The sequence below is a fragment of the Notolepis coatsorum genome (genome assembly GCF_963971535.1).
Source record: "Notolepis coatsorum genome assembly, chromosome: 10".
NCBI classification, from domain to species: domain Eukaryota; kingdom Metazoa; phylum Chordata; class Actinopteri; order Aulopiformes; family Paralepididae; genus Notolepis; species Notolepis coatsorum.
In genome coordinates this window covers 76,993,956-77,011,845 of record NC_140174.1, presented here as the reverse complement: position 1 = coordinate 77,011,845, position 17,890 = coordinate 76,993,956, and positions in this window count along the sequence as shown.

The window sequence follows — 17,890 nt, the reverse complement described above, 5'->3', positions numbered from 1 at the left end:
CTCTACCGACAACATGAGACGGCTCCTTAATATCATCCAAATGACTCGTGAGATAGACCACGTGGTTCTGTCTCTCGACGCGGAGAAGGCATACGACCGTGTAGGATGGCCGTATTTGTTTCTAACCCTCGCTGAATTTGGCCTAGGAAACACTTTTATTGACTGGGTCATGGTTCTTTACAACTCACAGATGACGGCGGTTCTGACTAACGGGCTTAGGTCTAACAACTTTCCTCTACAACGGGGGAACCCCCAGGGGGACCCTCTTAGCCCTTTACTATTTGACATGGCCATAGAACCACTCGCTCAGGCCATAAGGCAGTCAGCCGCGATCTCAGGTATTGGGGTGGGCGAGACGGAGCACAAAATCACTCTTTACGCGGACGACGTACTGATCTTTATATCTAAACCTGACTCTTCCATTCCATGTCTAACCCGCATGATTTCCACATTTGGAACCTTCTCGGGGTACAAAATAAACTTTTCCAAATCCGAAGCAATGCCACTTGGGACACTTAAATCCATCCCGATCCTGCCCGAGCCCTTCCCATTTCGCTGGTCGCTCCTCGGCTTTGTTTACTTAGGAGTATTTGTGACACCCACCTATGATACATTGTTTAAGGCCAACTTTCCCCCCATTTTAGACACCATAAGGGCAGACTTAGTTAGATGGGCCCCTTTACCAATCTCCTGGCTGGGTAGGATAGCCCTCGTCAAAATGAACGTACTCCCCAGACTATTATACCCTCTCCAAATGATTCCTGTGCTGCTGACAAACAAGGTTATAAGACATTACCAACTAGCAGCACACCTTAGGGTACTTGTCGGTTGGTTCAGATCAGACCCACTATCAATCTGGCTAGACATTGAATCCTCGCAATCTATCTGTGGAACCTACTATTTATCAAAGACTTTAAGTCTGTTAGGAAAATATGCTCTAACCCCATCACACTATGCTCCGTCAAGGCCTGGAAGACTGTCCGTAAGGTGGAGGGCAGAGCTAAGCTGACCTCGCCCTTACCCCGATCGTAGGCAATCCTGACTTTAAGCCAGACCAAATTGGCGGCGGCTTCAAGACCTGGCATACGCAGGGCATAATTAATCTTGGCCACTTGTTTGATGGCCAGACCCTAATGTCCTTTCTACAGCTGCAGCAGCGGTATGGCCTATTGAAAACGGAATTTTTAAGATACTTACGAATTAGGCAGTTTATCACCAAGGACTGTTAATTAACAGTTCCACCTCGCAGGTGGAGAAAGCCCTCTCCTTGCAGATTCCTAAAAAACAAATATCTATTTTCTATAGTACTCTAAACCTTAATTCATCTTTATCTTCCCTTGTCACTAAACAGTCCTGGGAAAAAGATTTGGACATAGAGATCACGGACGAGGACTGGCAGGATGCATGGACCTACGCAAAAAAAATCTGTTTGCAACCGCACCAAGTCTATCCAAGTTAGAATTTTACACCGCATTCATATTACCCCTGCCCTTAAGAGTAAAATGGATCGCTTCCGGTATAGCTGCAATATGTAGCGCACGCATTTGGTAATAGCTCCGCTCCCGTTAACGTTAATTTAGTTTAAAAACCTTATTTGGACAATACCAAAAGAGATTAAACCACATCGTATGTATTGATAAGACCTTTTACTGACTATATCAAAAGACAACATGGATAAGGATAAGAAAAAGATTGGAAAGAAACAAGAAACAGCAATTCCAACGGCGCAGATTGAAACACATTCAAGAAAAATAACAGTCACCGACGCTGCGGCAGATCCGTCGGTGACAAGCCCCGACGAGGGGAATATAGAGGAGAATACACCGGGACCAACGACTATTGTCCCCGAGAGGGAGACAATAGATGACAACATAACAGGAACGACAGGAAAAAGTACTGTGAGAGATAAAGCAGGTGATTTTGAGAAGATAATAGCAAACAAATCCATCGGATCCCTCACTGCACCCATATCATCAACTGACACAAGCAGTGCAATTACACCACCCGACTTCAACTCACTGACTATCCTGATGAAAGAACAGATGGTCGCTTTCAAATTACACATCGATACTAAATTCGAACACATCGATGCTAAATTAGAAGAAGTTAAGAAAGCGGTCGCTGTACAGTCCGAGCGAATCACGACAGTGGAGAATACGGTGACAGATATTACACGGGCAGTCAAAGAGAACGAGAACACCATCAACGTTGGTATGACAGAGGTAACAAAGGAGATAAAAAGGGTGGAAGAGGCATGCCGGAGGAAAATACAAGAAGTTAAAGATGAAGCGATGGAGAGGCTACTCGAAACCCAGCGCTACTACAAGCGAAATAACATCCGCATTGTAGGACTTGATGAAGCAGTCAATTGCGCAGACGACAACTTTCCAACAGTGCTATCAGAGATTTTGGGTAACAACTTTCTAAACACAGTGCCGACAGTGGACCAAGCTTACAGAATCGGTACTCGGGATCAAAGAAGCAACGGGCCAAGAGTCATCATTGTTACTCTGCGGAAGACGGCAATAAGAGATGACATCATCAAAATTGCTCGCAACCAAAGGGGAAAGCTGAAACATGGTGAAAACCCAATATTCATCTACGAGGATCTTTGCAAAGAGGCCATCGCTCGGCGTCTCCCCTACAAGGAGGTGATGCAGAAACTGTTCAAGTCTGGCCTCAGACCAAGGCTAGCATACCCGGCGCTATTATCGATCGTGGGTAGAGACAGCCGTAGGGTAGGATTACACACGCCTAAAGAAGCCGAGGAATACTGGAATCTACATGGAGCAGAACCCCCAAGGCAGAGCGAAACACTGTCTAAAAACAGATAAGCCTTCTCATCTCTCTCTTTCTCTGTGTATATCAGTATTAGAATGACTTTATCCGGGCTCAACAAAAGTAGCAGATGATATGCATGCCGGCTACACCAAGGCATATTGTGTATAATATGATTCGTAATGCATTATATTTTCAGACCTCTGGTCTCCGTGGAGACAAGAATATATCATTGACAATAAGAACAATCTGGAATATTCTGGGCTTATCGCTCGACTGCTCTGGGTCACTTAGAAATCTCCCGAAAATACTAGTAGTCATGAACCCTGGGTAGGAAGATCATTCTGGAACATAACAACAGTCTGTTAGTATACTAGTGTATTCTACAACCTTCTAGAATATAATGCACCATTACTGCAACTCTAACATTAACATCCGGTGTGTATAAGCATAAGCATAATTTATGATCAATTGACTGAAGTTTAATCAGGCCTTAATAAGACTTAAAAAAAAAATCAACCACACCTAAACGTATGAGCACAACAAGGTTATTCTAACAATTTAAATAATCACTCCACTGATGTAGAGATTGGCACATTGTAGCTCTAAAAGGCTCTGTTTTTCTCTTTTATCTAATTACTCAATTCTGTTCTAGTGGCTTCTCCACGTTGAGTTTTATTCTATCTCTCACTCCTTATTTTTTTTATTTTATTTTTTTTAATCTTTTATCTTACATTGTTCTTTCCCATTGTTCTTCATATTAAGGTGTTAATGTTTCTCTACAATCTTTTCCTTTTTTCTGATGTTTCCTACATAAGTTAGTAGAGGGTTCAAATGAATATATCGATGAAAGTTTATTCTTTTTTTTTCATTTTTCATAATATTTCATTACAGTAAGGGAAGGCACAAGACCAAAAGCGACATTCTATTGTATCCTAAGGGAGGGAGTCATACGCGGAGGATGTGTTTTTGGAACACAGGCCTGTACGACTCTCTGGGTGAGGGGAAAAAAGGGGATTTTTATTTGTATATATATATGTTTTTAAGCTCGGCTCTCAACGGGACCTCAATAATTCGCACTCCAGAAGCATTACCAAAAACTACACAAAAACATGCATAGATTATGGCTAGTTTGAATATAATGATATGGAACACTGGTGGGATAAACAAACAACACAAATGCAAAAGCGTGCTCACACTGATGAAAAAAGAACATGTGGACGTGGCTCTACTAAGCGAAACGCACATTTTAGAGGAAGACATAGATACGTTAGCGGATAACACATACCATAATATTAGTCACTCTTCTTTTGGTACGAGAACTCGAGGTGTAGCCATAGTCGTCAGACGTAAGTTAAATATTGAATTAAAGGGGGTATGGTCGGATGCGGATGGGCGTATAACTATAGCTAGGATTGTACACAATAACAGGAAAATAGCGTTGGCAGCGGTATATGCCCCAAATTTGTACGAAGAGGGTTTCTTCACTACACTAACCGATGAAATGTTAAACCATCCCGATTACTCATTTATAATAGGTGCGGATTTTAATGCCATTTGGAATCCTAGGATGGACAAATCTTACCTCGCCTTTTCCAGCGAACAAAAAAATTCATCTAAAGCATTAAAGGATTGGTCAAAGATTACAGGTGTAAATGATTTATGGTGTTCACTTAATCCCACGACCCGAAAGTACTCTTGTCGATCGGCGAGACATAACACATTATCCAGAATTGATTATGTCTTTGCATCCCCGAGACTATTTGATAAATATGAAGTGGAAATGATACCCAATGCACTATCAGATCACTGTTATTTACTCCTAAAAGCAACATTTGGTATACTATCTTCCCGGGCCCCAAGATGGCGTTTTAATTCGATGCTGCTTAATAACAAGGAATTCATTACACAACTCAAAGAAGCTCTCACAGTATTCCTACGGGAGAATGCAAACTCGGTGCAAGACCCCAGAATAATATGGATGTCGGTAAAGGGTATGATCAAGGATTTCACTGATAGATTTTCCTCCATAATGCGCAAGAATCAATGCACAAAACTGTCTGAACTGGAAACGCTTTACTCAATGTTATTTAATTCTTTAAAATACAACAACTCAACTAGACTAGAAAATCAAGTTAACGTACTAAAAACAGAGATCAATGCCATATACAGACAACAATCGGAAATGCAAATACGCAGCACAAGACAACAGCAGTACTCCCAAGGTTCTAAACCTAGTCACCTATTAGCCATGCGATTAAGAATTAATGCAAAATTTGCAGATATAACTGCCATTAGAAAACAACAAGTACTTGAAACAGACCCCAAAATAATAAACGATACATTCAAAGAATTCTACTCCGACTTATATAAATCAGAAGCGACCTTTGATCAAAACAAAATGGACACATATCTTAATCAAATTATTCTCCCTAAACTTTCGGAGGATGACGCTAAACAGTTAGAAACACCGATCACACTAGAGGAACTCAAGAAGGCCATATCCAAAATGAAAAATGGTAAGGCTCCTGGGAGAGACAGTATCCCATCAGAAATGTACCTTTCTTGTTGGGACATAATTGGACCCTTATTACTAAATATGATCTTATACTCAGTCAAGGAGGGGAGCTTCCATAAACACGACAATATTGCACTCATTTCAGTCCTTCTCAAAAAAGACAAAGACCCCACCGAGTGCGGTAGTTACAGACCCTTAAGCCTCCTCGGAACCGATGTCAAACTGTACTCTAAGGTATTAGCCATCAGATTACAAAAGCATATGACGTCTTTAGTTCATCCGGACCAAACTGGCTTCATAAGAGGTCGCCTGATCACTGATAACATAAGACGAATACTGCACGTACTAGATGCAGACAAAGAAGACACCATTGATTGATTGATTGAAAAGTTTATTAACAGATTGCAGAATGGGTACAGTACAGTACATCTCAATACATACAATTGTTAAGGGGATGCAGACCAGAGAAAGACTTTCGTCTTGTTTCCACCAGGGTCCCCCATTTTCAATTCATCATAACATATATGACATACATGACATACAGATAGACAGTACTGCTACATCTATACATTTATGACATATCAGATTTGCAAATACAGTACTGTTTGTGATACAAAAGTGTCCAGAAAAGGAGTGTATATACATTTGGCGTAGAAACTGTACATTGGAGGAGGTTGGTGGGGTGGGGTTGGGTGAGGGCTGTACATTGGAGGTGGGGGGGGGGGGGGGGGGTTGGGTAGGGGACACACACACATTTTACACTGTACATTGGAATATTGACAAAGCCTTACTTGGTCATTTACTGTACAACTAGGTTAGGACATTTGTAGGGGCCAGTTTCGAATTGCAGTCTCACGTAGGTGTTTTTTGAGAGTGTTTTTGAAGGTGGGTAGTGATTCACATTCCTTTACAGCTTTAGGCAGGGCGTTCCACATTGATGTGGCATAATTGCGAAACGTGTTTAGTCCCTTGTTTGAGCCGAATCTGGGTTTTACATGATTTGTGGAGCTCCCTCTGGTGTTGTGATCGTGGTATTCACTGACCTTTGGGAAGTATTTTGACATGTACATGGGTACCTTGGTCGCGTAGTGTATCTTGTAGACCAGGCCCATTGCAAGTTGCTGTACTCTGTCGTCTACTCTAAGCCATCCTAGGTTGTCAAAGTGGGCAGGGGTGAGGTGGGTTCTAGGAGTCAGGTCAAGTAGTAGTCTGACTAGCTTGTTTTGAGATGTTTGTAATTTGTTTTTTAGTGCCTTTGAGGTGCTTTGGTACCATGAGGTGCAAGCATAGTCGTAGTACCCTTGAATGAGTGCTCCTGCTAGAGTCTTCAGGGTATTCTTGTTTACCAGAGAGGAGATCCGGTACAAGAATCGCGTTCGTTGGTTGACTTTTTTTATTACATTGGATGCCATTTTGTCACAGGAAAGATTAGCCTCTAGGATGGAACCCAGGTAGGTAATTTCATCTTTCCTTGTGATAATATTGTCACCCACTGTAACCGAGAAGCCGTCGGTCTTGCTGAGTTTGTTATTTGAACCGAAGAGAATGGACTCTGTTTTGCCCATGTGTAATGATAGTTTGTTGTCGGCGAGCCATATGCAGATTTTGCCTAGTTCCGAGCTGAGGGCTTTTTCAACCTGTAACTTGTTCTTGTCAGAGACCAGCAGGGCTGAGTCGTCCGCAAACAGGAACAAGTTGCAGTCACAAGCTGACGACATGTCATTTGCATAAATTAGGAATAGTAGCGGTCCTAGTATGCTTCCTTGTGGAACACCACAGCTCACTGTGAGGGGGGGGGATAGGGTACCGTTTACTTCCACCATCTGTTCCCTCCCCTCCAGGTAGGATTGTATCCAGCTCACTGATAAACTATCAAAACCAATTGCTTTTAGCTTGTCAATCAGAATGGTGTGATTGACAGTGTCGAAGGCCTTTTGTAGGTCCAGCATGACCATGCCGCAGTATTTGCCCGCGTCCACCTCTTGTTTGATGTGGTCGTTCAAGTAGAGAAGGCATGTGTCAGTGGAGTGGGATGTTCTGAAGCCAGATTGGAATTCGTAGATTAGATTTTTTTCCGCGAGGTACTTTTCGATCTGTTCGTATACTATTTTTTCCATGACTTTCGAGATGGATGTAAGGATAGAAACAGGGCGGTAGTTACCCGGGTCTAATTTGCTGCCCTTTTTGTGCAGGGGTGTTACTCTCGCAATTTTGAAGTCCTTGGGGACGTGTCCCTGTTTTATGGAGAGGTTTATTATGTGTGTGATGACTGGGGTGATGGCTGCTGCTGAGTCTCTGAGGAATTTGGAGGGGATGTTGTCATGGCCAGTGGCCTTGTTTGGTTGGAGGGCGCTCAGTTTTTTGAGTACCTCATCTGTAGTTACTATTTCCAGTTTGAAGTCGTCTTTGTGGACGCCTAGGTTCATGTAGTATGCTACTATGTGTTCTACCCCATACTGCCCTGAGTGGGAGGGTAGTTTGTTTACCAGTGTTGTGGCTATGTTTGTGAAGAAAGTGTTTAAGTAATTGGCTACATCCAGCTTGTCTGTGATGAGCGTGTTGTCCGTCTTTATGTTTATGTTTGAGAACCTGGTTTTGAGTTTTTTACTGCAGCCTAGTTGATTGTTGAGTAATTTCCAAAGTTCACGTGGTTTATTTTTGTTTTCCTCGGTTTTGTCATTGATGAAATTTTTTTTAGCAGTTTTGATCATGGAGTTTACGTCATTTCTTAGTCTGTTTCTTTCTAGTTTGAGTTCAGTCACATGGTCTTGGAGTTCACTGCTCGTGCTTTTGGTAAGCTTTGACTGACTTTTACGAAACTCAGAGCATTTTTTGTCTCTGGCTTTCATAGCGGTCAGTATTTCAGTGTGCATCCATGGCTCAGCGCGATTTTTTACCCTGGTGGTTCTTAGGGGGGCCATTTTGTTTAGTATTGATGAAAATTTGGTTTTGAAGCCAAGCCAAGTTTCTTCAACCAGTGTACCATTGAGTTCATCTGACCAGTCCAGACTCTCCAGTTCAAGGTTAAAGGCCTCGCTAGAGTAGGTTTTGAGGTCTCTAGATGTGACTGTTTTGTGACAGCCAGCCTTTAGTTTTAGCTTTTTGCGGGTACAGAATATCATGTAATGATCACTTAACCCGCATGCTATAACCCCTTTACTGGAGATCTTGGACTTGTCAGAGGTCAGTATGAGGTCAATGGTAGTCTGAGTTGATTCACATATCCTTGTGGGTTGGGTGATTAGTTGGCTGAGGCCGTGCAGATCACAAAACCTATTGAAGGATTTGAAGACGGGTGCATTTTTTTGTTGCATATCCGTGTTCCAATCCCCATACCCATACCTAAGGCGATGCTGTCCCTGGATGCTATGAAAGCCTTTGACAGGCTGGAATGGTCGTATCTATGGGCAGTATTAGAAAGGATGGGGTTAGGAAAAGGATTCATTGATATGATCAAAGTATTATACAAAGACCCATCGGCCATGATTACAACAGGTACATTCATCTCCAAAATCTTTCCGGTATCACGCTCAGCCAGACAGGGTTGCCCTCTTAGTCCCGGACTATTCGATCTATCATTAGAGCCTTTAGCACAATATATAAGACAATCCCAATCCATAGAACCAATCGTAATCAAGGGCACACAACATAAAATTAGTTTATATGCGGACGACGTAATATTGTTCATGCAAAGCCCCAACACCACATTGCCTCATCTACTCAAGTTGATTGAGAACTTTGGTGATTTATCGGGATTTAAAATAAATTGGCTGAAGTCGGCTTTCCTTCCACTTAACACCCATGCAAAAAAAGATACAACCCTCCCAGGTGAGATACCTATGGTAAAACATTTTAGATGCTTGGGTATGGAAATATTTCCCACCATAAGACAAACGGTGAAGCACAATTACACAAAAATACAGAACAAAATCAAAGACGACCTGGACAGGTGGGCAAAACTTAAAAACTCAGTACAGGCAAGGGTATCAATAGTTAAGATGGATGTACTACCTAGAATCAACTTCATCAGTTCAATGCTACCGTTACCCCCTCCAGAGGGTTACTGGAAAAGATTACACTCCTCCACATACAAATTTATTTGGAATAACAAACCACCTCGCATAAAAAGATCCACCGCACAGAGAAATAAAGCAGACGGTGGCATGGCAGTTCCAGATTTTTTCCAATATTTTAAGGCATACACATTAAGACCATTGACAATATGGTTTGATCCCCAGGCATTGGTATCCTGGAGAAAATTGGAAGAAAACATAGTAGCCCCACATAGACTGAAGGACATAGCACACACTAAACTACCAATCAAGCACTGTGAGCGGAAATTTGGCCCCATAATTACCCATGCAATCCGGATATGGCGTGAAACACACAAAAAATATCCTAACCCACAAAAATGGCATAATCACACTCCCTTATTCAATAACAATGCACTCTTAATTGAAAAACGTCCTATAAGATTCCCTATATGGGAAGAGCAAGGCATACACTCATTAGGGGATATTTTTAACAACCAGGGTTTTTGTAGTTATGGAGAAATATGCACAAAGTTTAACCTCACCGGGTCCACATGGCTTTTTTACATACAGTTACAGCTATGTTTGAAGTCTCACAGTGTTCCATTAGACACACCACAGATACCACAAATTCTTCTATGAAAGAGAGACATCGAGAGGTTTTGTATCAGGTTTTTATTATCAATTACTAACGTCCTCGTATGAAACCCTCCAACTAGACTCTGTCTGGAGGAGGGATATACCAGACCTGGAAAGTGACTTTGATTGGCAAGGAGCATGGGCAAATGTCCGTCTTACATCAAGGAACCCGGACCATCAACAAATCAATCTTAACTATATTCACAGGACATACTTGACTCCTATAAGACTGAACAGAATGGGTCTTAAACAAGACTCAAAATGCTCCCAATGTACAAATGGAGACGAAGGGACATTTATGCACATGTATTGGGACTGCCCACCAGTTAAGGCATTCTGGAAAGATGTGACCCATCAATTATCAAAACTCGTATCTTGGAATATACCAGTACACCCCTCTGTATTACTATTGAATGATGTTTTTGAGTTTGCAGTAAATCCACAGCTAATGAGATTGGTTTTATCGGGTATCACAGTAGCTAAAAAACTGATCGCATCACGCTGGTTTCAACCGGAAAAAATGTGCCGGAAGGTTTGGTTTCTTACATATCTCGATGTGATTTATCAAGAAATATCTACAGCAAGAATTCTGGGTCTCAACGAATCCAAAATGTCAATGTGGTTAGAAGTGGTGGAGAGAATAAAAGCTAGCTTATAATGGTAGTGTCTGGTTAGGAGTGAGGGATAATGGAGGTACTATCCAAGGAGGGGTCCGGGAGGGGGGGGGTTCGAGCTGGAGCATATGTGTGTAGGGTTTTAGATAATAGGTATTAGGGGTATATCCTGTATAAGGCATTGGTATAATTGGTAATTTCGTTGGATATACACTGTATACGGTAAAATATTATTATAGACTTTTTTTTGTTTTCTGTTTCTGTACTTGCATGTAATTTTAGCCACCTTAATTGTTAGTTTCATTATGCATTGTGTGTTGAGTACTGACTTTTAATAATTTTTGTTTTGCAATAATAAAAAAAAAAAAAGGAGTAAAATGGATCCCAATGCATCCCCACTCTGCTTTAAATGCAAGATAGAGATTGGAAACCACATCCACTGCTTTTAGTCCTGTGTAAAGCTCCAGAGCTATTGGTCCGACATCGTAGAGGAACTATCTGATATATTCCAGACCCCCATCGAACTGGATCCCCTCTGCCTCTTACTAGGCCTCCCAGATATTCATATTGCCAATTTCAAACATAGGAGACTGTTCAATTTGTTGACATTTGCTGCTAGGAAAAACATTCTGTTGTTCTGGATCAAGGACGAGGTCCCATCAAAGAGGTCATGGCACAACATTATTATGGACTGTATTCCTTGTGAATACATCACATGTATGCTGCACTCTAAGTTGGACACTTTTTATGAAATATGGGACCCATATCTATCTCATATTGGACCTGCGCTATCAACCACTGTACTCTGCGGATTTCCCCATTACTCTTAGCCTCCCTAGAGATCACGAATGTATTGTGTGTAGATGCTTTGGGTCGTTGCAGAAGGTATCATAATGTATTTAGAAGTACATGCCTGTTCACACACACACACACACGAAACACGTGCACTCACACATACTGTATAAAACATGCACACATAAAACACACATCCATACTAAACTCACACATATAAAACACACATATACAAAATAAACGTACACACTCCACACACACAGTTTATCAGTACACTGGGTGCTATCGTGGACCAGGGCCCTCATTTATCAACGTTGCGTACGCACAGATATGTGCGTAACCCGTGCATACGATAATTTCTAAGCAAAATGTGGGACTTATCCATTTGAACGTGTGCTTGACTTTGTGCGTATATCTACGCTCAGCTCTGACCGTGCGTACCTGGCGCCCGGCGGTAGAATATGGATACTGCAGACGGACGGCATTATGCTTTCATCAGTTTCATGCATCAGTTTCAACGCGGAAATAAGCTTTCGTTCATTAGTTTGACTGACGTGTTCTGTATGACCCCCGTAATTCATTATAGTTAATTGTAAAATAGCAACAATAGTGTAATTATGGTCAAAACCCCATAAATAGCATTTGAAATAATAGGTCTTTCCTTCTGAATGAATGCAGCATAGTTTATATATAGCGTTATCGGAATATACGGGGTGTACTGACTGCGCTCCGTGTAACTCAACTCGTTATTATTTTGCGCATAGATTGCAGAAATTCGGGAACGTTTTGATTATATTTAAAAGGCTTTGCCATTGTTAAACGAAATAAGTGGAATTTTCGAAGGTGTAAGCAGAATACAAGTCATATGAACACGCACAATATAGTGTTCTTCCCCCTTCCTACTGTATAAGAAAGAATTAAAAACGCATTGCAACGAGAACAGAGGTTATTTGTTGAGTTTATGTGTATTACAAAACCCTTGCAATAAATGTGTCTTAAATGAATGAAAAGCATACATGCTCTGGATATATAGGTAGCATATATCGTGTGGGTGATATGACTTGTATTCTGCTTACATAACTTCGAAATTCCACTTATTTCGTTTTACAATGTCAAAGCCTTTTAAATATAAATCAAAACTTTCCCGTATTTCTGCAATCTATGCGCAAAATAATAACGAGTTGAGTTCTAACAAAGAACGTATTACATGCTGGGTAGGCTGATAGAGTAAACTGTAAATGAAATAGCCTATAACATTATAAAGGATAGGCTGTGCCATGTGCTATTATATATGCGCAAGTTACTGTTGCATAATGTAGGCTATGCTATTATATGTAATTCATATAGGCTACCTAAGACAACAAAATAGTTTGTATGCCTCTACAAATCATATTATACCCGGTAGCCAATCGAACAAAACTAATAAAGGCATTCATATTCCAGCATGGTTATAATGACACACCAACGCCAAACAGTGGTTAACGGTCTTTATTAGTATTTTGAGCTGTCCAGGCAGAATTGCAGCAATGGTCTTAGGGAGTCGTTGATATCTGACATCACCGTGTACAAGTCCGACAGCCTTTTATTTCTCCCATAACACACGTCTTCTTGGTTCGACAGCGCCTCCGTGAACAATCTCGCTCGTGGAGTTTCTCAGAGTTCGCTCAGGGTGAGTCGGGTTAGTCCATTATTTCACATCCATTACCATATATGGATAATCATGCACGAGCATTGACGGTAAGAACAAATGGTATTTATCAATACGGAGTGTGCGTAGGACCCGTGTACGCACGGTTGATAAATCCCGATATTTCTGTGAGTACACACATTCTAAATTCCGTGCGTAGGAACGGAAATAGAACACTTTCTACGCAACATTGATAAATGAGGGCCCAGGAGTTGACTCCCTAACCGCCACTTCTGCTGTACATACAGTACAACATGTGAATATTTGAGCCATGTCTTTGTTGTTTGTCTTTTGTCATGTCTGATAATGTACTTTTATAGTTTATATTATGTCTATTATTTTTACTATCATTTCTGTTGTTATTATTGTTAGTGTTATTGTTGTTAGTGTCTCTATTATTATTACCGTAAATCTATTGTATTGTGATGTCTTGTTCTATGTATGTTTTGAAAAAGAGAAAATAAAAACATTTACAAAAAAAAAAAAAACATAACCAAGCGATGCAATTATGCATTGCAACAACATTCATTCTATATTCACAATGGAGTGCAAGTGTACTGTTTTTTTTGTTTTTAGTTTTAACTTAACTATTTGTAATTTCTTAATCTCATCCGCTGTAACACTAGACCATACTGCTGGGAAATAGTCAAGCTGGGACTGTCAACATTCTAAATGAGTTAGCTTTGAAAAACCTTGTCACTCTCTTGTCACTATAAATCCTATATTTATATGGTTTTAAGACTTGACTAAATGATTGAAGCTTATTGCCAACATTTAAATCATTCTTTTTATATAGTATTTTCCCCAAATCATAAAATGATTATTAACATACTACTGTACATGCAGTAAAATAATAGATTTTGAGCTACAGGACACAGTAAACATGTTTTATAAAGGATATCAAAGCGTTTATTGAGTTAGCATACATTTTACAAGACATAGTTACACAGCTCCTGTAGTAGAGAATGATTGAGATAACTATTTACATCTCCTTTTTTATTTAACCTTTATTTAAGCAGGCGTGTCAATTATGAAAATATTCTTATACAATGACAGCCTGGCAAGAGGACGAAGGGGCCTCTCGAAGGGTAACAGGAAAATAACTTGTATTCATAAAAAGCTGTTTAGGTGGCTGATAATGCCCAGGGGAGGCTGGTGTACTTAGAACTCTATATGGTGAATCTTGCAGCCTTTGGCGGCAAGAGTTTCAGAGTCCTGGTGCTGGTTGGAGCCCAGGGCAGTTAATGAGAACGTTAATCTAGTTGTTATTCAGTTCAACTGGCACATGCCGTAGCATAATATTCTGCTGTTTTACTTATGGGTACAGGCTGTGGATATTTCTAAGTAGACAACATCAAGGAACTACACTGAATAGTAAGTATAGTAGTTTTAAATTTGAATTCCTATGGGATATTATTTCATTTTACTGTAGTAAAATTACAGAATAACACAAGTAATAGTGTCAAATCGTATAGCCAATAGAAACAGCATTATTATCGTGTTGTGATCATATTCTATCAGGAGCCCTCTGGTTCTATACAACTGCTTCTGCGGGAGGGATGGTGCTGACAGAATTTAAAATTTTTATAAACAGGTATTATAATTGATTGAGAGATTCAGCCTCAAACGTATTCTTAGCCTATACGACCATGTTATGTGCTGTGAACACAGATCCGTCGAAAGTCTAAAGGGACAAATCTTTATTCTTCAAACGGGAAGAGTGGCTGTCCACAAATCCTGTTTTCTGTTCCTCTGAACTCTACAACCTAGAGACCAAAGGGAACGAGTGCTGTACCCTCCTTTATCACCTACCCCCGATAGTGTACTCAAAATCAAGTGCATAAACATAGCAACACAGATGTGTACCTGTTGCTAAAATAGTCTGGGTTACTAGCAGAGACCTTAGCCAGGGGCTGTCGCCGGTTGCCATGACCTTTCTGTTGGGCGGCCAAAACCGAACGCAGCCAAACTCATTTGCCAGATGAGCTCACATCCTCCCCGACTAAACCATATGGCACTGGACAAGAACGACACTGGACCAGTTGTTGTCCATTTTCCGAAATTGGACAACTATCAAAGCTATAGAAAGTAGAGAGCAACATGGTCTGTGTTATGTGTTAATCCGACACAAGTCAAAACAAGCTTGCAGAAAGCCTATTGTGTTGTACTTTTCAGTAGGGACACTGAACCAAAAAAACATAAAGGTCCTCCACTCAGAATTGTACTTAAGTAAAATTATATCCATTGACCTCCAAAGGTTAGGTTAAAGTGGTATGTGGTCCAGTTATGATAGCTCTGATTACATCCTCTTATAAAAGCAACTTACAAAAGATATGCACACTGCAAAAAAGAGCCATACGGATAGTACATCATGGTATATTTAGATCACACAAATAGTCTGTTTTTAAAGAGTCAAACATAAAAATGCATGGACTTAATCAAATTCAAATCTGCACAAATTATGTTTCTGGCAATAAAAAACCATGCAACCAAAATTACCATGCAACATTCAAAATATTTCCATGGCTAGAGTGTTTATAATTTTAGAGGGACATTAGCTTTAAAACAACCTACAACTCTTAAAAGTATGTGTTTGTGGGGTATCACTCTGGAAGAGTCTGGAGGTGAGTATAAAATTAAGCAATAATATCAATATTATTGCTTATTGCTTACATATAAGAGAGAGGAGCTTGAGCAGTATTGTGACTGCCTAATACATATTTTTTCTCATTTGGATAATTGTATATATAAAAAAACTGTACTTTTATTTAATTTTTCATTATTTGTTATATTTTTATTTTTATTAAATTATAATATAAAATATTATAAGGAAGGGGCAGGGCTTGATACGTTTTTTTTTTTTTACTTCCCGCTGTTCCTTCTTGAACACTTATTGTATGGAAATAGTCTTTGACTATACCTTTTTGTTTTTTAAACTTGTTTTATGTTTCTATGTTCGAAACAAATCAAATCAAATCAAAGTTGTCAGGCTTCGGATTTAAAAACATGCATTATCTTCCATCCATTTTATGCATGTTTTCTATGTAAAACCTTTTTCTTCAAAGTAACTAGGTACCAATGGCTTCAGAGATAAATGTAGTGGAATAAAAAGTAACAAGTAAAAGTATAAAGTTCCATCAAATGAAAATACTAAAGTAAAGCACAAGTACCTCAAAATTGTAGTACAGTTCTTGAGAAAACATACTTTGATTGCTTTCCATCACCGCTACTTTGCCACTGTGAACACGTGAGAAGCTCTTAAAACTGCCATTATGAAACATGTAACGCTTCCATACACACAATGAAAACGTAGCAAATGAGCGTATGCACAAACCAAAGACTCAGACACCCCAAATGCACCCGGCGACAAAATGGAGTTTCCCTCTTCACAGGTCTACTGGTTACCTGTGAAAGCTATCTTGTTCCTGTGGTTTAAAAATAGAAGGTGTGAAGCAGGAGGAATATCAGCCAGCAGTGTCCAGTCTTGTTTCCACGCTGCCAGCAGAGGACCTCAGAGTCAACAAGAATACATAACTTCATATATATATATATATATATATATATATATATATATATATATATATATATATATATATATATATATATATATATACTGTATAGAGAGGTTATACAGAATATCTGTTGAAAACAGTGAAACAGGCTGTTTACGTTCCCCCATTGACAATGTTTTATTCTAACAACATGGTTAGTTTATTTTTTATTTTTTTTGTACAATAATAAAATAATATAAATATATAATACAGAGGAAAAATAAGTCTAAAAAAAAAGACACAACTTCCAACACTGAGCAAAACAGTATATACAGGCAACATAGATTGTGGGCGTACCAGTAAAAGCGTTCCATGTGACTCCCTATATCCCAAAAGAAATGTAAACAAAGGTGTATATTAGATAATTGACATGATTATAGCGAGGAAAAGGAGAATACGGTCAGATGTTGCAGCAGATCTCCAGTAGGATCACCGCGGGTCTCGTAATGCATGTGTGACAGGAATTACTGCCCTGTCATCGCAGTATCTTAAGACAGAGACCCCTTGCAATAGATACATTAATTCCTTTTTTCCAGGGATACTGCTTAAACGACACACACTAGGCACTCCGTTTCTCTTCAACGAGGTCTAAAAAGACAAGAGCCCCAACCTCTTCCACCCTATTACAAAAATTAAACCTAGAAAACTGTAAAAAGTGCTTCTGTCATGAGTTAATAATAATGTTTTCCAAGTAAGACATGTTTAAATCGATTAAGACTTACACAACAATAAGTGATGTTACAGTACGAGGACAAGCTGAAACGCTGCTGGACGTGTGGTCGGGGGAAAGACTTTCTACTGTAACAATAAGTGATGTATCGTTACAGTACAAGGACAAGCTGAAACGCTGCTGGACGTGTGGTCGGGGGAAGGACTTTCTACTGTAACATTTACTGTAATGACTTATTTCGGTGGACAAACAAACATACAACAGCATTGAAGACAGTCATCCTGTTTTAACATTTTCACCAACTCTGTTGCTAATGTAAACATCACATATGAATTTGACAGGTACAGATGGCCACAAATCGAACTGAAACCCAACTCTGGGGAGAAACAAAGGGATGTTTGTGTTGTTGAGAATGGATGTGTGGTGTATATGAGACATGATTCGGAGACAAACTAATATCTGAAGAGACTGACTAAACTCCCATCGTGAGCAGGACATCTATCAGACATGAAGGACATAAGTGATGAAATCAGCTTAGCGACAGGAAAGGCTCTCACTTACACACTAAACCTCTTGAACATGAGCGGGGTCTGGGGGGAGGGGGCGGTCT